This window comes from Topomyia yanbarensis, chromosome 1 (genome assembly GCF_030247195.1).
Source record: "Topomyia yanbarensis strain Yona2022 chromosome 1, ASM3024719v1, whole genome shotgun sequence".
Lineage (NCBI taxonomy): Eukaryota > Metazoa > Arthropoda > Insecta > Diptera > Culicidae > Topomyia > Topomyia yanbarensis.
This window is the reverse complement of record NC_080670.1, coordinates 117,657,187-117,680,307: the sequence shown is the minus strand read 5'-3', so window position 1 is coordinate 117,680,307 and position 23,121 is coordinate 117,657,187. Positions and strand designations below refer to the sequence as shown.

The window sequence follows — 23,121 nt, the reverse complement described above, 5'->3', positions numbered from 1 at the left end:
TTTTTGCATCAACTATCAACTTGCATTTTGGAGTAAGCCTTTTTCAAATGTTTGCCTAGAAATGGCTCACTCCCAGTTAAACTCATTCCGGAACCGGTTCGGATTTCTGAATGGAGTCATTATGGATTCCAAATCAAATGCAACAACCGATTCCGACTCTGAATCGGTTGTTGCATTTGATTTGGAATCCATAATGACTCCATTCAGGATTCCGAATCAAATTCCGAATGGTTTGACCGGGCTTCAACGAATCATGTACAACAAAAGTCGAAATGCCAAATTTAACGGAACATGGCATGATGATGACAAATTACAACTGAGCGAGCTAGTTTACAAGATGTTAATATTTAGCATCGAACCGAACCAAGTTTCTCATACTATGATCGAATCAACAAAACATTTCAATACCATGTAAATAAACTCTCTGAACTGTCAAATAGGTGAAGTTAAACATTTTAATGCAATGCTCTACAGCGAGAGGTTCACTTTATTTTGTTTACATTGCCAATGAATTTTGTACCGCGACTCACCACTTCATTTGCCGCGTTGCCAAGAACTCAAGAAAAAATATACAAACCAGTGCTGCCCAAACACACTTTTTGAGTCTCACCATTCTTGCAAAGGTGAAGAAAATATTCAGCATTCTTGCATTTTTCAAACTTGAAAAAATCATTAAAAAATCACGATAGCTCTAAAAAGTCTCATTTTAACGGAAATATTCTTAAAAATGTGTAATCTTTCGATTAAAAATAAGAAAGAAGGGGGTTAGGTCGGACGAGAAAGGTCTATTAGCTAGAAATGGCTGAGTAAGAAAGTTCTGAAAATTTAGTGTCAGTACTCAAGTGAGAGCAAGGGTGTGAAACATACAGATCGGAAAACTAGAAGTGGCAGTGCCATAAGACACAGGCTTAAAACCTTACGGGTTAATCTTTTGTGTTCTGCTGGAAGGAGTCAGGCTTAGGCAGTATTATCGCGTATCTCTCAAGTCTACCAACATGTCTCCCGGCAAAACAGACTTGTCCCTCTTTACCATAAGAACATGTCGGGTCTCATTGTAAAGAGGGACAAGTCTGTCTTTGCTGGGAGTCATGTTGGTAGACTTGTGCGATTCGTAGTAATGCTGCCTAAGCTCAACTCCTACCAGCAAAAGACAAAAGATTAGTCCGTAAGATGTTAAGCCTGTCTCTAATGACCCTGTCACTTCTAGTTTTCCGATCTGCGTATGCTTCACATCCTTGCTCTCACTTGAGTACTATGACTCTAAATTTTCATAACTTTCCATATTCAGTAATCTCTAGTTAATCGTTAAAATGTAAAAATTTTGAATGAAATTTATAAAAAATGTCAAGTAAAAAGCTTAATGATGTGTTTCATAGTAGAGTAAAGTGGGGCAAAAGTGCGCACCTAACAGATATCGTAAAATAATTATTGGTAGAAAAGCACTAGAAAATCGGCATGATGGGCAAGTTAATACTCTCATCACACATCTTCCAAACATAATACTAGATATATCTTGGTTTTGCTTGTAATCCGAGAAATAATTATTTTCTTATGAATACTCAAATGCGCACTTTTGCCCCATGGTCGGGGCAAAAGTGCGCATCTAGGGGCAGATCACTCTAAGAATGTAAAACAAATTTGCATCAAATTAAAAAAATGCATTTAATTTCCATTTTTGCATCAACTTTGCACTCCCTCACAGAAAAGTTTGTTTAACAAGCGTCCTACGCTGATCCACTTTGTTCGACGTTTTGCTGAATGTAGGGCAAGTTTTTGTAGGGTTTTGACGCAACGCAAAATACATTACACGCAACACAAAATACATTATGAATTTATATTTTAATGGAAAGAAATGCATTTAATTTCGCTGATTTTAATGATCTGCCCCTAGGTGCGCATAGCACGGGGCAAAAGTGTGCACTGATTAAATAGCCGATTTATTACCGCCCATAAATTAAACCAATCAATTTTAGGATATTCATCCCCTCTTACTCTTCCTTCATAACTAAAAAGTACTCCTCCCTCTGCCTCGGTTGAAGTTTTCCATTATGTTGAAAAAACTTGGATGTTTCATCTTTTAGACAATGTCGTTCATGATCAAACTGTCAGCCCTCGTAACATCATTATTTGTCATAGTTGGGTGGATCACTACAAGAATTCTTGCGAATATGGTATTTATATTGGAAATACATTTTTATTTACATATTCATTGTTTTTTGTTTCTTTTTTAATTACTCTGAGCATTCGGAACTCTATATTTTCCCTTGGAACCAGTAATGCTGATGCTTTTGTTCCTAAACCGCTGATATCAGTCGTAATTTGACCGGTGAGCTCGCAGTTATTGAAGATGCTGGCCCTTTCTTTAAATCGTGGAAGAATTAGTTAAATTTTTATATAGAAAGCTTCATTTGCTTCTTTTTATTGGGGCGAATATGCAATGCGCACTTTTACCCCACCGTCAGTTTTTTTACTTATTAAATTGTTACGATAATTACTGATCTTTTTTCATCAAATCATCTCGCAACGAACCATGTATAGAACTGGCTCAAACTTTCAAGGTTTTTTCCGAGGCCCGGAGGGCCGAGTCTTATATACCAATCGACTCAGCTCGCCGATTTGGGACAATGTCTGTGTGTGTCTGTGTGTATGTAACGGACAAACTCTCATTTGTGTTTCTCAGCAATGGCTGAACAGATCTTATCCAAACCATTTTTAAATGAAAGACCTATCAAGCAGTAAGAACGCTATTAATTTGTTTTTGATTCTAATGTTTGGTTTTCAAGATATGAATGTTTGAATGTGTAAAAATGGCGTTTTTTGCATTTTTTTTAAAAATTATCTGCCGAAATAGACAACATAGATTAATACTTTATATATTTTTGGCAGATTATACGAATACCTTTCGAACAAGCTATAGATTGTTGAAATCGGACTATTATCAAAAGAGATCCCAGGTAACCAATAAGCAAGCTGAATGCGCCTTAACGGCTACTTGATAAGCACTTAAGTCGTTTTAAATGCTATTTAAAAGTCGCTTTTGGCAAAATATACGGCTACATTACTGCTGTGCTATGAAAATGCTTTTTTACTACTGTTGTGCATTCAGAATGCTGCTTACTGGCAAGAAGTTTTTAAACAGTTTTTGAAATGCTGATTAACAACAGTTATGCATAACGAATGACAGCATACTGCAAGAAGCATCCGAAATGCAAATTTTACGCTACTTTACTGCATACACTAATGCTTGTTGGTTACCTGGGATATTTAATATTAAATGCGGACGAAAGATTTTTATCATTTCCCATTGCCAGAAATATGACCAAAAACATGTAATCTATTATTAAGGCCAAAATGGCTTATTTTAGGTCAATAGTATCTTCGGAGAATTTAATGGAGACGATATGCCCTTTCTTTTGGTATTGCGCTTTTGTTGACTAATCCCCCTATAAGTGAGATATTTTCACAAATTTTCTTGGAAGTGATTATATCGAAATGATGCCTTCAGCAAATTTGTAGCTCTTACTTTTGCGAATAACTTTACTGAAGACTTCAAATATCTGTTTTGAATACTTTAAAAGTTATGGCTTGTTGTTTGTGGATTACTCTTTGTCGCCTATTTATTGTTCAATATAATAATAACACCGACTAACTGACATGACAACTAGAACGATTTCAGTGGAAATTTTTGGCAAATAATTTAAACTCGGAACAGTAGCTCCATCTGTATAATGAGTTACACATCATTACTTAACGTGTCTTTCGTAAAAGAACACTAATGTCCTCTAGTAAAAGTCTGGACAAGACATATTCAAACGAGCAGAAGTTTTTCGAATTCAAATCTAGGATAGGATCCGCCAGCTGGCTTCTTCTTATATTTTACTAATCCCTGTTGAAAACGACATACCCCACTCGACCAATGTTGCCAAAATATTTGTTTTGTTTCGGTCGTATATTTGTTCTGATTAAAATATTCTATATTATGTACCAATTTCATGCTTCTGGAAAAATCAAAGATTTAGTCTTTATATCCGCATTTAAACGATCATAACGTTTTTTTCCATCGGAATACAGAAAAACAAAATAATATATATTCGTTGTTGGACATTACGAAAAATATCTTCATGCCTCTTCATTTTTGTAAGTTGCTTTCTGAGTCAAGCAACCTCTGTCACAAGAATAATCTTCTCTGTTCGGATTTATTTTAAATATTCTAAAACTACTTTTCTGCAAGGTTTAATTTTTGTTTTGGAGCAATGTATAGGTTTGTTCCAGTACTACATGTGATCGTTTCGGAGAAAACAGCAGTAGAAAATACACGCTTCTATTTACACCGATGATCGATTCAGTTGAAAACTGTAAAATTCAACTGTATCGATACTACCAAAGGAAGAACAAGAAGCGACTTCCGGGATAACTTTCTCCCTGTTTGCTCAGTACTTCCAATTTACTCGGTACTGGAACAAAGACAATTTTTACATGAAGTTCAAAATATTGTCATACTTACGCTACACATCCTGTTGATTTCGAAAAGCGGCATTTTTGCATTATTCTGCACACAGAACAGAATCCACGATAACCGCGCTACCGGATCTCTCGGGAACTTCAGTTCTGGATAATAAGTTTGATTGCGTCTGCCAAATAATGCCTGCACTTCATAAAGCGGTATCTCGAAAAAACAAAAAAATCAACACAGTTAACAATCGTCGTTTTATGTTTGATATCACAATATGACAACACTTCCAAGCAGCCCTTTAGTACTTTTAGTTTTCAAGCCGAAGGTTTGCCTATGTCACTTTCATCCAATCACGAGCTGGTTCAGAATTGGTTCAAAAACAGGGGACAGAGCTGGCGGATCCTATCCTAGTGTCAAACGAACGTCCGTTTGACAGTACGAGTTACAAAATTTTGCGTCGGCTCTCTAATAATAGCTTGCCAAATTTGAAAATACAGTGTCATGTCAGTTTGTCGGTGATAATAATCCATTGAAATAAGCCAAACATTATTTCGATAAAACGAATTTTGTATTTCATTTTTCTATCTACAACCGATAAGCGGCCCTTACACGTTCAATATTTTTGTCAATACCAGTATTGACGGTATTGTTACAATATTTCAGTCCCGTTTGAAATCCACATCGTCAATAAAAAAATTTCCATTACACGTACAATACTTTTGTCAATACTCTCTAGTATTGACAAAAATATTGAACGTGTAAGGGCCGCTATAGAAATAATCACCGACACGCAACTTAAACAAAACAAACATGTTTTTATTGTACGTCGTTGTAGAACGGAAGGATGAACAAGAGTAAGTGAAGAAAAAAAGCTTTGGCGCGTAGCTTCATTTCTGTAAAGTTGGTAACGCCCCAGTACAAAAGTATACGGGACTGAATACGTCAGTCAAGATGATGCATCGCAGGTGTGCATTGAATACTTCCCACACTCCTCCTCAATGATCACCGAGCATTTCACAACGATAATCCGAAACACCCCTGCAATTGCTGGAATCTTGTCACTCCCAATGGTTTCGTCAATGCATCTGCTACCATTTTTTCTGATGAACAGTAGACTAACTCCACTTCACCACGATCACACAGGTCCCTGATAAAGTGCTGGCGAGTATCGATGTGCTTCGATCTTTTAGTTGTTCGTTCGGCCTTTACAAAACTGAGGCAACTTTGATTATCTTCGAAAACTTTTGTTGCAGTGTGTTGACCCTCCCCCAAATCCTTCATTAAGCGTCGTAGCCAAATGAGCTCTCGGCAAGTTTCACTTAATGCGACATATTCCGCCTCCATGGAAGAAAGAGTCACACATGGTTGTCGACGACTTATCTACGACACGGGTCCACATCCGAAAAAGAACACTAATCCTGTAGTTGATTTCCGGCTTTCTTGATCGCCGGCCCTATCCGAATTGGAATAACCAACTAACGACCACGAATTTCCTGGGTCGAATTTCAACTTCAACTGCTTCGTTCCCTTTAAGTAGCGCACCACCCGTTTAGCCGTACTCCAGTCCATTTCCGTAGGTCTACTTACTTTCCGTCCTAACTGCTGGTTTTTAATCCATCCCATAACAAAACGCAAGTTTAGCATGAAAAGGTTTTATTTAAACATCGCGAATTGTAGATTACATGTGCCTTTTTATGTAGTGGAGACAATGAATAATATTAAGTGAGTCACGTCAAGTCTTCACAGACAAAACAGATGACCGGTGTAGCTAAATTGTCCACAGACAATTGGAAAGCGCATGTATACCTACACTCCTCCTCTTTCTAATCCCATTGCACTGCGAAACTTCTCAAATGGTCCTTTCGGCAGCGGTTTAGTCAAGATATCTGCAGTTTGTTCCTGTGATGACCGATAAAGAAGTTCTACTTCTTTGTTTCAAACCTTTTCGCGTACTATATGGTATTTAACATCAACATGTTTGGAACGCTTAGTTTCAGGATTTTTTGCTATGAACAGACAACCTTGATTATCTTCCAGAATCGGAATCGGGGTTTTAAGTGGTATGAGTACATCGTTGAATAACTTCTTCAGCCACATAGCTTCAGTCACGGCCGTTGCCGCAGCGATATATTCTGCTTCTGTTGTTGACAACGCAACAGTTCCTTGCTTTCTCGTTGTCCAACACACCACATTACCATATACTTCGAATAGATAACCACTAGTAGAGCGTCTGTCGTCAAGGTCATTTGCCCAATCAGCGTCTACGAATCCCTTCAATGGATTAACATCTGGGTTCCTTTTGTATACAAGTTTAAGCGATGAAGTACCTCTAAGGTACCGCAATACTCTTTTCAGGTAGTTCCAATGCGACTGATCAGCGCAGTCCTGAAACCTCCTGATATAACTCACAGCGAAGCAGAGATCCGGCCGAGTCCCGAGCATGAGGTACATCAGACTTCCAATCAATTGTCGATATTGAGTATTCACTCCATCATGTGGCCTGGATCGTTGTAATTTAGTGCCAGCTTCAATAGGTGTAGATACAGGATTACTACATTGCATACTGAACCGTGTCAATATGTTTTCTGCAAACGTAGATTGATCGATAGTTACTTTGTCAAAACGTCTGTCAATTTGAATGCGCAATCCCATAAAATATTCAACTTCCCCTAGATCTTTCATACGAAACTCTGATGACAATTTAAGTTTCAAGTTATTAATGGCGTTTTCATCACTTCCACAAATCAATAGATCATCCACATACAGCAAAAGATATATTGTACTGTTCCCGTCTTGTTTAACGTATAAACAGTAATCTGCATCAGAGCTTTTGAAACCCAAACTAATAACGAAATCGTGAAACCGATTATTCCAGCATTTTGGCGACTGCTTTAAACCATACAATGATCGCTTAAGCTTGAGAATCTTGCCTTCAGATACATCAATTCCTTCGGGTGGCGTCATAAAAACGGGTTCTTCCAAATGTCCGTGTAAAAAAGCGGTTATAACGTCCATGTGACAGAAGTAATACTGCAGTTGAATTCCAATCGCTAGCAAGAATCGAATAGTGACCAGTTTGGCTACTGGGGCATATGTTTCCTGATAATTTACACCTTCCTATTGCATAAAACCACGTGCATCCACACGTGCCTTGCTCTAAATTACCATCTTCATCCAATTTCCTTTTGAAGATCCACTTTGACGAAATCATTTTGACATTTTCAGGGCGTTCAACAATGTCCCAAGTATCGTTGGCTCTCAGAGAGTCCAGCTCCTCCTCGATAGCACGTTTCCAGTTCAACTCGTCCTGTCGACCTTCCACGCTTGCATATGAGGGAGGATTACTTTCGTCATACATCTCTGCCAACAAAGCTGCCGGTTCTGTTTCATAATCCTAAAATCTAATTGGCGATTTTCGCAATCTACAACTACGACGACATGGCTGCAAAGGATCACTCATCGATTCATCATGTAATTCATTTTCTTGATTCCGCGTTACTTCGATATAGGCAATATCAGGCTCCAATAATTGATCGTTGTTCTGTTCCATCTCTTCACACGCTTGAAAGTCCTCATCACTCGAACTTTCATTGCACTCGTCCTCGTTGCCGATTCGTTCACATTTCCATGTTAAGTTTCCTGAAACCGTCGAACAATCCTCATGGTAAACTAACGAAGGGGCTTGATTTTCAAACTCACCTGAGCTTCGATTCGGAAATTCATTTTCGTCGAAGATTACATCCCGAGATAATACTACTTTTCGGTTTATTGGATCCCACAAACGATATCCATTAATAGCATATACAATCATGATCCGCCCTTCACTCTTTGGATCAAATTTTCCTCGCTTGTGCTTCGGGATATGTGAGTAAGCTTTGCATCCAAAAACTCGTAAAACTGATAAATCGGGTTTATCGCCAAACCATTCCTCGGCTGGTGTAGTATCGCTTGATAGAGCTCTCATTGGACTCCGATTTGTAACGTAAACAGCTGTCATAATCGCTTCTCCCCACATGTCTTTAGATAAACCGCTATCGTATATCATCGCTCTAGCCTTATCCACAAGAGTACGGTTCATCCTTTCTGCCAAACCATTTTGTTCCGGAGTGTATGCCATCGTGTATTCAATTGCCACGCCACTCTCACGACAGATCTTTCGTATTTCTGCAGAAACATACTCACCCCCATTGTCGCATCTTAGTTTGGCCAATGGGAGATTGAATCCCGCCTCTACCATCGCTTTATAATCTTTAAATCGGTCTACTACTTCGTCCCTGGAGGCAATGAGGTATACAACAGTAAAATGAGTGCAGTCGTCGATAAATGATAGAAAATACTTATTGCCATCCCATGTAGTTGGCGTGACCGGTCCGCATACATCGGTATGAACGCGTTCCAGTGGTCGTCGTGCTTGCTTATCACGAGTTTGGAAAGGTGGTCGGTAGTGTTTTCCCATGACGCATGGTTCACAAAGGCCCAACGACTCTGTAATTGAGAAATCGATTCCGTTTACCATTTTCAATTTAGCCAAATCTCGAACACTTTTCAAACCTAAATGCCCTAGTCTTCTATGCCATAGGAGATTTTTATCGATTGATGCTTGAACTACATTAGCCTCCCGACGATTCACTGCGAAGGTTATCTCGTACAAATCCTGTGAACGTTTTCCTACTACAAACAAGACATCATTCGACCACAGTTCAACAACACCGCTTTTAAATACTACAACAAAACCAGCCTTCTCCAGACGACTTACTGACATCAAATTGTGCCTGAGTTCCGGGGCATATAATACGTCTTGGATGTCACAATGAAACACCTCGTTGTTTACATAGCTGGATGCAGCAATGAAACCCACTTTCTTAGCCACAATAGTTCTTCACCTTCCTCGGCGAGCGAAACAGGATAGGGTGTTGAAAGCTCTTTTTCTGTCATGAAATATGAATCATCACAAACCATGTGGTCTGTGCAGCCTGAATCAATGATCCAACAAATCGTTCGTACCGCGGTTTCGATTTCTCGCACTTTCCATTCCTTCTTTGAATAAAATGCAAAAGACCCTCTTTTTGATCCTCCTGGTTTATCGAACTCATCTGAATGGTTTAACTGAAAAACTTTCTTCTGTCCTCCTGACTGGTCAGTTTCATCCACCACTTCCTCCTGTTTGCAATTATATGCTTTATGTCCAAGTTGTTTACTTTTCCAGCACTTTCCAGTAAACTTCCTCATTCTTCCTAAGAAAGCTGCAGGCTGTACATCTTCAGCTTTAACATTGCTACGCTCATTACGCTTCAGCTCCTCATTCAAAAGTCTTGCCTTGACATTCGTCAGCGTCAAATTTGCCGGCTCGACTGTTTCCAACGCCGTGACAACATTGTCGTAAGATTGTGGTAAAGACAACAATAAATGACTCACCGCTTCCGTATCGCGAACATCCGCGCCTGCTCCACGCAGCTCGTTGATGATTGACTCAAAGCTTAACAAATGCCGTTCCATCGATTCATTTTCCTTATATTTCAAGTTCAGCAACCGCTTCCGCAAGTACATCTCAGTAACAGCTCCTTTCTTTTCAAAAACATCACAAAGAGCTTGCCACATCTCGCGCGCAGAGGTTTTCAGCCGAACGTATTCCAAGTAAGAATCGGCCAGGTACTTGAAGATTAAACTTCGAGCCTTCGCATCTCCTTGCTTCCATTCTACGCTTGCTAAATTTGCTGCCGAAGGTTCTTTTTCTACGTGGTCCGACAAACTTTTCTCCTCCAACAACAGCAAAGTGCGAAATTTCCAACTCGCGAAGTTCTTACCATTTAACTGTGGGTACACTACTTTCTCGGCTTCCATCATGGTGGGCCCATAACCTGCTGATTTTTAATGCATCCAATAACAAAACGCAGGTTTAGCATGAAGAGGTTTTATTTAAACATCGCGAATTTTAGATTACATGTGCCTTTTTATGTAGTAGAGACAATGAATAATATTAAGTGATTCACGTCAAGTCTTCACAGACAAAACAGATGACCGGTGTAGCGAACTCGTCCACAGACAATTGGAAAGCGCATGTATACCCACACTAACAGAGATACGCTTGCTGCCACATCAGGTCTCGCATTCACCGCTATATAAAGTAATGCACCCACTAGACTACGATATAGCGTCACATCATCCAAAAGTTTGCTCTGCCCATCCGATCGAATGTATTCTGGATTCATAGGTGACTTAGCAGAATTACAATCGCGCAAACCAAACTTGTCAATTAAAGCCTCGATGTAGCTTGTCAAACGCAGACAGTAGTATTTTCCTTCTCGTTTGATCTCCAAGCCCAAAAAATGCTTTACCGGTCCGAGCCTTGCTATTTCGAATTCTTTGCTTAAAACATCATAAACTTCATCTATTTTGGATTCATCAGTGCACCCAACCAGTATATCATCGACGTAAACGAGCAGAAATACAGTTTTCCCGCCGTCACGCCGTACATACAGACACGGATCAGACTCACACTGCGTAAACTCCATTTGACACAGAACTGCATGCAAAGCACGGTTCCAGCAGCGTGCGGATTGTTTTAGACCGTATATACTCTTTGTGAGCTAGCATACCATTCCTTCCTTACCTGCGGCTACGTATCCCGGTGGTTGCCGCATGTAAATTTCTTCATCAATGGTTCCATTTAGATACGCAGTCTTCACGCCGAAATGGTGTAGTATCATCCCATTTTTTCCAGCAATTGCTAAAACTGCTCGCAAAGTAGCTTGTCGTGTAACTGGTGCGAAAACATCAATATAATCAATGCCGAATCGTTGATTGTAACCTTGTGCAACTAAGCGAGCTTTGTGCTTCACGATCGACCTCGTCTAACTGCGTTTTAGTTTAAAGATCCATCGCGAACCAATAGTTTTCTTCCCATCTGGAAGACGAACTAACTCCCAAGTTTTGTTTGAAATATCCATTTCTGCATCCATCGCACTTTTCCAAACTGGACTCTTCATGGCACTTCGAAAATTATTCGGTTCTTCCGATGAATGTGTAGCAATACCGATTTTAAAATCATCGAAACGACGGGGCATTACGCTTCTTGTCTGACGATCTTGTCGACGCAATTCCGGCTCCTCCTGAATATCGGAAGATTGAATCTCATCGATATCATAAAACATATCAGACCAATCGTCAACTGTGTCATCCCATCCTTCGAAATGATTCGATGTATCTTCATCCTTATTATCGCTCTCCACTTCTTCGTGTACGCTGGGAGTACGCACGGGGATATTTATATCGCTTTCTACGCTTTTCTCTGCAACATCCAGTTTTGTAAACTCTTCCGATTCATCGAACAGTTCGATAAATCTTGCGTCTCGGCTTATTGTTACTCGGTTATTAGAACGTCCCAAAAAGCGATAACCTTTGTGGTCGTTGCTATAACCTACGAAAATCAGTTTCACGGCTTTGTGATCCAGCTTCAATCGCTTCACATCTGGAATATGAACGTACGCTTTACAGCCAAAAATGCGCATATTCGCAAAATCGGGCTCCAGTGCTCGTACGGGGTTTTACTAACAACTCTCGACGGTAAACTGTTTTGAATATACGCTGCTGTCATTACTGCCTCACCCCAATACATTTTTTCTATACCAGCATCCGCTAACATACATATTGCCATCTCCTGCAATGATCTGTTCTTACGTTCAGCAATCCCATTCTGCTGGGGTGAATAGGGCGTAGTACACTGGAATTTTATTCCTTCGGTTTCGTAAAAATTTCGCAACTCATGGTTGATAAACTCTCCACCTCCATCGGATCGAATTACAAGCGGCTTCCGACCGAAGATGTTCTCAACCCAACGAACGTATTGTTTTATTTTTCCTGCAGCCTCGCTTTTATTCTTTAACAGGTGGACCACCGTGTACCGGGAAAAATCATCGATAAGCGTCATCAGGTAACGATTACCGGACGGTGTTGCAGTTTCCATAGGTCCACATAAATCGGTGTGAATCAACTCTAAGGGTCTCAATGTTTTTCTGTCAGTTACAGCGGGGAAAGGCTTTCGAGCAAGTTTTCCCTTAAGACAACACTCACACGTAATGCGAACACCACAATCTTTTAAGATAAATCCACTTACCAACTGGTCCTTATCAATCGTACGTAAAACATCGGGGTCTCGATGCCCGATTCTTCGATGCCAAGTGTGCTGGCATAGTTCATGATGACTGGCACCAACCACCATTGACTGCACATGAATCCGCAAGCGGTACAGGCTACCTACTTTATCACCAACAACAACCGTTCTTCCCGTCGAATCCTGAATATCACAGCCTGCTTTGCCAAACTTGGCTACAAACCCATTTGCCGCTAACTGGCTCACCGAAATCAGACCACCGTCGAGTTCAGGACCATAAAGCACATTTTCAGTGTAATCTCTACACGCTTACCATGCCCGTCTTCTCCGACGATTAAACCTTCACCTACACTACTGACTTTCGTCTTATTTCCGTCGGCAAGGGTCACCTTTGACACAACAGTTGCATTCAACACTTTGAAAAACGATTTTTCACTTAACATGTGGCATGTAGCACCGCTGTCGATGACCCAACAAGCCGTATTCACTTCGCCAGCCATAAAACAAACAGCATCACTTGCATCTTGAACTTGCTTCACCTTTGGGTTCTCACTTTTTACGCTCTTCTGATGCGATTCCGATTTATCTTCTGCACTCTTCTGTGCCAATCGCTTCCGGCCCCGGTTTACCACAGAAAAAACACACCTTCTCTTTCTTCGCGCCACCCGCATCAAGTTTCATCGCTTTCAGATCGTGAGAGAGTTCTTCGCTTTTTCTTTGCGCTCACTGTACTCATCCACCAAACGAGCTTTTGCCAACACTACCGTCCAATCGGCTTCGGGCCGGCTCTGCAAAGTTTGCACCAAGCTTCGCTATGATGGCGGTACACTTTTCAAAATCATTGCAATCTGGAGCGACTCTTCTAGATTCTGCCCAGCAGCCGTTAGCTTATCAAAAAGCTCCTTCATTCGAGACAGGTGCTCTTCCATATTTTCACCTTCTTCCATGCTCGCACTGCACAGCAAACTAAGATAAAGCACTTTGGTCGACATCGTCGCCTTTTCGTGGTGTTCTTTCAAGGCAACCCACATTTCACGAGCACTGTTAGCATTTTTCACCAGCTTAAATTGACTCTCTTCGAGAAAAAGTCCAATATTTGCGCGTGCCTTCCGATCACTTTTTCGCCACTTTTCGGTCTCGGGATCCGGCTTTGGCTGATGTACTACATCCCATAAATCCTCCTTCTCCAATGCAAAAAAATGCATAACTTTCAACATTTGCTGAAAATGTTTTTGCCTTTCTCATTCACTCTAAAATTCGTCAATCTAATCCCGACCCGGAGGGTCGAGTGTCATATGCCAATCGACTCAATTCGTCGAGATCGGAAAATATCTGTGTGTATGTATGTGTGTGTATGTGGAAAATATCTGTGTGTATGTATGTGTGTGTATGGAAAAAATGTGACCTCTATTTCTCAGAGATGGCTGGACCGATTTGCACAAAGCTAGTCTCAACCTTCCCATCGGCTGCTATTGAATTTTTTATTGATTGGACTTCCGGTTCCGGAGTTACGAGTTGAAGAGTGCAATCAGACAGCAAATTCCCATACAAACTGAAATAAAAAATTTCCAAAATCGAATTTGTATTTTTGATGCTAAATGACTTTAAAATGCATGAAACATTGAAATTTGATGTAAACTCGAAAAACATAATGCTTGAAAAAATTGACTTTTTTGGACCAAAGTCATTTTTGCCTTTCTCAAAAAGAAAGTTTATGCAATCACTCTAAAAATCGTCAATCATACCGGCCTGGAGGGAGTATGCAGTGAGGGGTTGTTACTTTAAAATTAAAACTAGTTTAAAATTTCTTAACAAGTTGAAAATTTTCGGCAGGACCCGGACCTCCCGTATCTTCCTCCATGATCCGCCGCTGGTTTCAAGCGATGTTTCAGTATCACATAGTATCTCAAGATCGTGGCTATCGATCCATTGTATGTATGTGAAAATCGTACTGAACATGTAATATCATTTCCACCATTGTTTCGAACATAACCAGCCATGGAATCGTAGTCTGGACAAATGAGAAAAGCACAATTGCACCACTAGGTGGATTAAAACAGGTTTTGACGTAGGACTTACGTCTTTCTTTACTATACTGGGTGTCATTTCAAAATTTTCAAAACGGATACGTTACGTACACTTTGAACCTTAATAACTTTTCTCCTACTAAAGGAATTACTAATTTTGTTTCATAAATCGAAAGGAAAACATTCAACGCTTGCTATTGATACCTTGTTTGCTATGTAAAACTTGTTTAAAAAGTTCAGAAACTACTTTTAATGCGAATCAACATTAATGCTAGAACCAATAAATATGGGTGTCACAGTTTTTCTTAAAGCCAGACGTGTCTAAGCCACAGAGCAGAACACACGTACGTGTACTGCTCAACGAGAAGCTGCATTTGGACCACCAACCAAATCATAGCTACTGCCTTATCGCTGCCAACCAAGAACAGTCGTCGCCCTTCGTGAAATTCATCGCTCTCAGAAGTGGACAGAGTTACTAATTCGCAAGCTGCTCTTCCAGTGCCTGGTCTGTGAGATTGCACAGCATTTCAAAACCGATCCTTTCTTCCGGAGCTCAGCCGTAATGGCCCTCTAAGAAGCCAGCGAGGCATGCCTGGTTTTTTTTTGGAAGATACCAATCTATGTGCTATCCCATACCAAGCGAATAATCATTATGCCGAGCGGGAAACGGCGAAATATTATTCACAACAAACGGTTCTTATTAGAACCACAAAATCATTCTCAGAAGAATTACAATTGAAATTTCCATTTCGTGCTTTGGGAAATAACTTCCCTCTTATCGGGTTAGTTATTTTCTATAATAATATCCGCAAAATGTACGATAAAACCAATAAACTGGCCAATTGGACGGAAGCAAGAAAATACCTACAAAAATTTGAGTCAGAAAAGTGACATTGACGGAAACATGCTTCGATCGTTTCTAAGTGTTTGGCAGCTGAAGTTGCCGATTTGTTTTCCAACGTTAATTATTTGCGCTGTGCTGTGCGGAACAAACAGATTTTTGCACAATTTGTTGGGAAATAATCAAAACAATTGTGTAGTAGATTCCGTAGATTTTACCGTAAATTTTGATAGAAATGATTTTGTAAAAGCATTAATTAGCCGTGCTTTGATTGGTGGTTTTTGCAAAACTTTCAAGAACATTAGTGAATGTGGCAACCCTGCTACTAAGCGAAAGCCACACCAAAAAGAATGATGAAAATATTTCCATTTGTCGCACAAAAGGATGGACTTCCATCTGCACTAAGAAGTTTATAAAAGAGATCGCATTGCGATATACAATGCTCATTCGATGTGAGCTGCGAAAGGGTATGTACGCAGCAGAAACGAATTCGGGCAAGGTTCGAATCGTTAGAAAGGATTCTCGTCTGGTATCACCAAAAATAGTTATCTGCAAACCGTTCTTTTTAGGATTAAAACATACTGGAGAAAGAATTGAATTAGAAAGTTCCATTTAATAACTTGGATTGAGTTTTCGCCTGTCAATTCTGCTGTACATGTACCAGTGATTCATATAAGCAAATGTTTATCAAATTAATCTACAAACCCGAAGGTTTTGCAAGTCCTAAAAAATCAGTGAATGTGGCAATCTAATGAAATTTCCAGTACACATTCATTCAAAAAGTGCATTGGTTCAAATTATCCATGAATGTCACACGCAGAAAAAAAAATAGTAAAAATGAACAAATTTTGGTTTTAAATAACAATTTTCCCGTTTGATATAGTGACAAAAAAGATTCAGGTTTGATTCAACCAATACTGTTGGTTGAAATTACCAACTAATTCATTTAATTTAATTTAATTTAATAATTTAAATTTCAGTAGTTTCAACAAATATTTTGTTTGAAACAACAAAATCATGTTAAGTTTAACCGAACAAACAAGTTTGAAGGAACAAAAACAAATCTTTTGTATCAACCAATGGAGAGAACAAATCAAATTTGATTTAAATTAAACAAAGATTCTGTTGGTTTTTAACAAAGGGATCAGTTAGATCTAACAAATTTTATTTTGATTCAACAATGTTTCTATTTAAAATGTGAACAGAAGTATTTGTTGAACTAAACCAAATACATGCATTTGAAAAACGCCCATTTCAGTTTGAAACAGTCATTCGCCACGTTTTAGATTCAACAAAACGTTTTTGTTGATTCAAAAGGCCTGATTCTTCTGCGTGCATATGATATGCCCAAGTTTAGTTCTACGTCAACACCGCGGTTATGTCCCGGACATTACCCACTCCTAGTTTTTATTTTGGAAATGCGTCGAGTTGAGACGAAAACGTTATATGATTGATAACGAGGATAACACTTTCCGAATGTAGAGAGAAATTTATGAAAAATGACGATTTCCATTCGACTCTAGCAGGTCCTGATCGATTTTGATGAACATTTGATTTTTGTTGTATGACCATATACCATATAATATATGTATAGGTCAAATGTTCAAAAACAGTAATTTAAGGTCAAGATAGCATCATTTTGAAAGCGCCAATTTCGGAGGTTTAGTATCTTCGATGAGTTTTACAAACGTTAAACAGCGCATCATTTGATAAAATAATTTTGACGGTATATCGTCCAAGAAGTATTTATGGTGAATTTTCTCAGGTTAATATTCATGACTACAATAAAGTTTCAACAAATTCGCTAAAGACACGAACTCTATTACTATTTTCTGAAAAATTAATTCTGCATAATTTTAAAACTTCAAAAATTACGGTTTCGGAATTATGCCGTTTGGACAGTTCGATTTTCACCAAACCCCCACCAAACCGAATTTCTGGCTACGCCGCTGACTTCAAGTAAGTAGAAACAAAGTCGTTCTACACTCGTTCCCAAGAAACTTCTTCGAATGCTGAATATCTATTATAATACATTGAAACCACGATTTTATCGGCCAAATATGAACATATGTTTGATGGGCTATAGCAGACGAACAAGACTGAATTCGAGTAAATCCTTTCTTGAGCATGTTTCCCTTATCATGAAGATGGAAATATACAAAAATAAAAAGTTCATCATAATCAGAAATAGTTATCAGACTACATCAAAGGACGGGGAGAATATTTTAACAGCTTCAGTTTATTATAAAGAAAAAAATTGCCCGATTTAGTCAATGTCCCCATTTTGTCAGCCTGAAATACACCATGAGACTGATAAAAATGGGTCTTTATTGTATGTATTATTCACTGTGTTTCACATTAATACATTTTATTTTTGGGGATTTTTTGATTGCATCGAACTACAACAATTTTTGGTAGTTTTTAAGGGGTTATTTTATAGACTTCTTCCAAATTTTGGCGAACCTATTCTAATTCGTATACCAATTAATTGGTATACTTAAGGGTTTATATGTTGCAGATAGAGAAAATACTGAAATTAATTTTGATTCAACAATGTTTCTATTTAAAATGTAAACAGAAGTATTTGTTGAACTAAACCAAATACATGCATTTGAAAAACGCCCATTTCAGTTTGAAACAGTCATTCGCCACGTTTTAGATTCAACAAAACGTTTTTGTTGATTCAAAAGGCCTGATTCTTCTGCGTGCATATGATATGCCCAAGTTTAGTTCTACGTCAACACCGCGGTTATGTCCCGGACATTACCCACTCCTAGTTTTTATTTTGGAAATGCGTCGAGTTGAGACGAAAACGTTATATGATTGATAACGAGGATAACACTTTCCGAATGTAGAGAGAAATTTATGAAAAATGACGATTTCCATTCGACTCTAGCAGGTCCTGATCGATTTTGATGAACATTTGATTTTTGTTGTATGACCATATACCATATAATATATGTATAGGTCAAATGTTCAAAAACAGTAATTTAAGGTCAAGATAGCATCATTTTGAAAGCGCCAATTTCGGAGGTTTAGTATCTTCGATGAGTTTTACAAACGTTAAACAGCGCATCATTTGATAAAATAATTTTGACGGTATATCGTCCAAGAAGTATTTATGGTGAATTTTCTCAGGTTAATATTCATGACTACAATAAAGTTTCAACAAATTCGCTAAAGACACGAACTCTATTACTATTTTCTGAAAAATTAATTCTGCATAATTTTAAAACTTCAAAAATTACGGTTTCGGAATTATGCCGTTTGGACAGTTCGATTTTCACCAAACCCCCACCAAACCGAATTTCTGGCTACGCCGCTGACTTCAAGTAAGTAGAAACAAAGTCGTTCTACACTCGTTCCCAAGAAACTTCTTCGAATGCTGAATATCTATTATAATACATTGAAACCACGATTTTATCGGCCAAATATGAACATATGTTTGATGGGCTATAGCAGACGAACAAGACTGAATTCGAGTAAATCCTTTCTTGAGCATGTTTCCCTTATCATGAAGATGGAAATATACAAAAATAAAAAGTTCATCATAATCAGAAATAGTTATCAGACTACATCAAAGGACGGGGAGAATATTTTAACAGCTTCAGTTTATTATAAAGAAAAAAATTGCCCGATTTAGTCAATGTCCCCATTTTGTCAGCCTGAAATACACCATGAGACTGATAAAAATGGGTCTTTATTGTATGTATTATTCACTGTGTTTCACATTAATACATTTTATTTTTGGGGATTTTTTGATTGCATCGAACTACAACAATTTTTGGTAGTTTTAAGGGGTTATTTTATAGACTTCTTCCAAATTTTGGCGAACCTATTCTAATTCGTATACCAATTAATTGGTATACTTAAGGGTATATATGTTGCAGATAGAGAAAATACTGAAATTAATTTTGATTCAACAATGTTTCTATTTAAAATGTAAACAGAAGTATTTGTTGAACTAAACCAAATACATGCATTTGAAAAACGCCCATTTCAGTTTGAAACAGTCATTCGCCACGTTTTAGATTCAACAAAACGTTTTTGTTGATTCAAAAGGCCTGATTTTTCTGCGTGCATATGATATGCCCAAGTTTAGTTCTACGTCAACACCGCGGTTATGTCCCGGACATTACCCACTCCTAGTTTTAATTTTGGGAATGCGTCGAGTTGAGACGAAAACGTTATATGATTGATAACGAGGATAACACTTTCCGAATGTAGAGAGAAATTTATGAAAAATGACGATTTCCATTCGACTCTAGCAGGTCCTGATCGATTTTGATGAACATTTGATTTTTGTTGTATGACCATATACCATATAATATATGTATAGGTCAAATGTTCAAAAACAGTAATTTAAGGTCAAGATAGCATCATTTTGAAAGCGCCAATTTCGGAGGTTTAGTATCTTCGATGAGTTTTACAAACGTTAAACAGCGCATCATTTGATAAAATAATTTTGACGGTATATCGTCCAAGAAGTATTTATGGTGAATTTTCTCAGGTTAATATTCATGACTACAATAAAGTTTCAACAAATTCGCTAAAGACACGAACTCTATTACTATTTTCTGAAAAATTAATTCTGCATAATTTTAAAACTTCAAAAATTACGGTTTCGGAATTATGCCGTTTGGACAGTTCGATTTTCACCAAACCCCCACCAAACCGAATTTCTGGCTACGCCGCTGACTTCAAGTAAGTAGAAACAAAGTCGTTCTACACTCGTTCCCAAGAAACTTCTTCGAATGCTGAATATCTATTATAATACATTGAAACCACGATTTTATCGGCCAAATATGAACATATGTTTGATGGGCTATAGCAGACGAACAAGACTGAATTCGAGTAAATCCTTTCTTGAGCATGTTTCCCTTATCATGAAGATGGAAATATACAAAAATAAAAAGTTCATCATAATCAGAAATAGTTATCAGACTACATCAAAGGACGGGGAGAATATTTTAACAGCTTCAGTTTATTATAAAGAAAAAAATTGCCCGATTTAGTCAATGTCCCCATTTTGTCAGCCTGAAATACACCATGAGACTGATAAAAATGGGTCTTTATTGTATGTATTATTCACTGTGTTTCACATTAATACATTTTATTTTTGGGGATTTTTTGATTGCATCGAACTACAACAATTTTTGGTAGTTTTTAAGGGGTTATTTTATAGACTTCTTCCAAATTTTGGCGAACCTATTCTAATTCGTATACCAATTAATTGGTATACTTAAGGGTTTATATGTTGCAGATAGAGAAAATACTGAAATTTTTAGCTTTTTTCCTACACAATATTACGAAAGCTTAATAAACAATTTTTCCTAATAAGTTTGTGAAAATTATAAACTATTTGAAATTTTTTAATGGTTCTATTTTTTATTTAACCGTGATTTTTTAATAAATAGTGACCATCGCTTCACAACGTAGTCGATTTTTCATGGTTTGCGGTGAGCACGATCTCTCGAATTGCTGAACTGAAAATTATGGAATAGAAATTAATTTTTAGTATTCTTTACAGATTTAACTCGCCGCGCAGATAGCTCTGAATTAGACCCGCTGGTGCCCTAAGACGATTTCGCTAGATTTTCAGAGCACTGTTCACCCAGTGCATTAACGCAAGTGACGGAAGGTTATCGAAAATTTTCGTGAGAATGAAAATTCCAGTAATGATGATGATTTACCCAAACGGTTCGTTTCCGAGAGGTTTTTATTTGTTCTTTGGCATTAGGATTAGCGATAATAATTCAAATCAAGGATACTACTGGGAAGCCACCTTTTGAAAAAAGTCGATGTCGAAGTAAATTTGGAACTATGCACGCATGCACTTCAGAGATAGCGTGATATCAGGAGCTGCGATTTCATTTCAACGCTTTTTTACTTACAAATGTAAACATAAGGCTTTTTTCATACATGCGAATGAGGGCTTTGAAACGCAAAAAATTAACCTAAAAATTTGGATTCTACGATATTGCTTTCTTAAACTACAGCAAAAAATACAACGGACGAAACTGTATTTTTGTTTGATTATTTAAAGTTTCGCCCTCCACATTCCATGCAAACAAACAGGGCGATAATTTTAAATATATATATATATATATATATATATATATATATATATATATATATATATATATATATATATATATATATATATATATATATATATATATATATATATATATATATATATATATATATATATATATATATATATATATATATATATATATATATATATATATATATATATATATATATATATATATATATATATATATATATATATATATATATATATATATATATATATATATATATATATATATATATATATATATATAACTAAGTTTATTTAGGCCCAAATACGGCACGTGTTAGTGGGGGAAGAGAAAGCCATATTTAGGGGCGGCTTTCTCCCCTCTCATGTTAGTAAAGAAAAAAAGGTAGGAAGTGGGAAGTGTAAAATTTTGTAAAATTGACGTTCTCGTTGGCTGGATGATGATTATGGGGGATATGCACACTTTATTGTTGCCGTTCTCACAAACACAATGATTATTGTCAGCAAGCCCTATACGACAGAGATGCGCATCAAACGAGTAATGGTTGGACATGAGCCTTGACATCGTACGAATAAAGTCCCGGTTCACATCCAAGCTTTTAAACCAAGCATTCTTTGATACCTTCGGGATAATAGAATGTAGCCACCGTCCCAGACGCCCATTGCTCCATGAAGTTTGCCAACTTTCGAGCATCCTCTGACGAGAGATACTGAAAAATTCATTCAGGCAAATTGGTTTTTCGTAAGTGTCGCCTTCTAATGCGCCCACCTGGGCTAAAGAGTCCGCCTTCTCATTGCCCGCAATAGAACAATGTGGCGGGACCCAAACCAAGGTAATCTGGTAAGATTTTTCAGATAAAGCACTCAGATATTCTCGTATTTTCCCCAGGAAATATGGTGAGTGCTTTCCAGGCTTTGTGTGCGGGATGGCCTCAATGGAGCTGAGAGTATCCGAAACGATGAAGTAATGGTCTGCGAGCAGGGTGTCAATGATCTCGAGAGTATACTGAATGGCAGCTAATTCTGCAACGTAAATTGAAGCAGGATCATTGAGTTTGAATGAGGCAGCAAGATTTTCGTTGAAGATACCGAAGCCTGTGGACCTGTCGAGAATTGATCCGTCAGTGTAGACCATTTTGGCGCAATGTGGTTTTTGTATTTAAAAACGTTGCATTGAATTTTTCGGGCTAGCAAAAAGATGATTACTAGCATAGAAAACATGCAGAAACTTGAAATACTTATGCTTGCATATGTGTGTGTTTTAAGCCTATACAGATTATCTAAATGAATTCTGTTGGCGAAATGGAGTTCATCCAAGGTTGTATGATTTTCTACGCTTTGCTGATTTATTTCAAGACCACTTAATGGGATGATAATCGGTGATTCTGTTCTAAAGATTTCGGTGTTAGCAAACTCAGTGCCATTGATGTGCATGGTGCAGTTATGAAATTCGACTAAAAAGGTGCCTGTTAAATTCCTCGTAGGTAGTTCGCATGTCGTTTGGAGCTTAATATTTCTTGCGGCTATCGTCGTGTTGGGATGAGATTCAAAGTGACAGTTGCTGTGCAAGCCTCTAAGTAATTTTGAAAAGCAAGCATAGTTTGTGGCTTCTAGTAAGTT

The 23,121-nt window shown here is 38.0% G+C and overlaps 1 protein-coding gene across 2 annotated transcripts in view; it reads left to right on the top strand.

The window, feature by feature from the left end:
• Positions 1–23,121, top strand: part of LOC131680435 (uncharacterized) — a 145,626-nt gene that overhangs the window by 3,503 nt on the left and 119,002 nt on the right. The window lies entirely within an intron of this gene.